This window comes from Crocuta crocuta, unplaced genomic scaffold, assembly GCF_008692635.1.
Source record: "Crocuta crocuta isolate KB4526 unplaced genomic scaffold, BGI_CrCroc_1.0 scaffold377, whole genome shotgun sequence".
In the NCBI taxonomy this organism is placed as follows: Eukaryota; Metazoa; Chordata; class Mammalia; order Carnivora; family Hyaenidae; genus Crocuta; species Crocuta crocuta.
Window position 1 is genome coordinate 1,157,504 of NW_027528209.1, and position 803 is coordinate 1,158,306.

The following is an 803-nucleotide window of genomic DNA, read 5'->3' on the forward strand; positions in this document are numbered from 1 at the left end:
TAAACATCTCTTTTATATTTCTTCTTTTTTTTTTTTTTTTTTTCTCTTGGAGTCCCCTCACATTGTTGAATTTACAGGCAATCTCTAATATGACCAAATGCTTGCTAAATCAATTCTACTGTAGTTTATACTATTAGAGGTGATTTGTTTTATTTTGTCTGTTCCTAAGTATAGGATTTTATGTTTATTCTTATTACTTTTCTTCTTATTAAATTTGACTCATCATTCCAAACTTTTGCTTTGGGGATCAAGTTGCTATTATACTCAGCCTTGTACCACCTATTTTCCATGATAAACCAAAACCTGACCCCTCCTTCTTGGTAATTAAGACTTTTGTATTAACTACTATGCTTAACATCTAAAAATGCACATTTTTTTCACACTGTTGGGTATTTGAGATTATGTCTTAAAATCAGTGGGCTCATCAAGAAAATAATAGGACAAGCCACAGACACAGAGAAAATATTTGCAAAAGACACATCTGATAAAGAACTATTATCCAAAACATGCAAAGAACTTTTAAAACAACAATATGGAGAAAACAAGTCCATTAAAAAATGGGCAACAAAACCTTAACAGACGTCTCACCAAAGAATATTCAGATGAAGGGGGTGACTCACTGGAATCTACTCCTGAAATCATTATTGTACTACATGCTAACTAACTTAGATGTAAATTAGAAAGAAAAGAAAAGAAAAGAAAGAAAAGAAGGAAAGAAGAAAGAAAGGAAGCAAGGAAGGAAGGAAGAGAATATTCAGATGACAGGTAAGTATACGGGAAATATTTTCAACATTATATGTCAT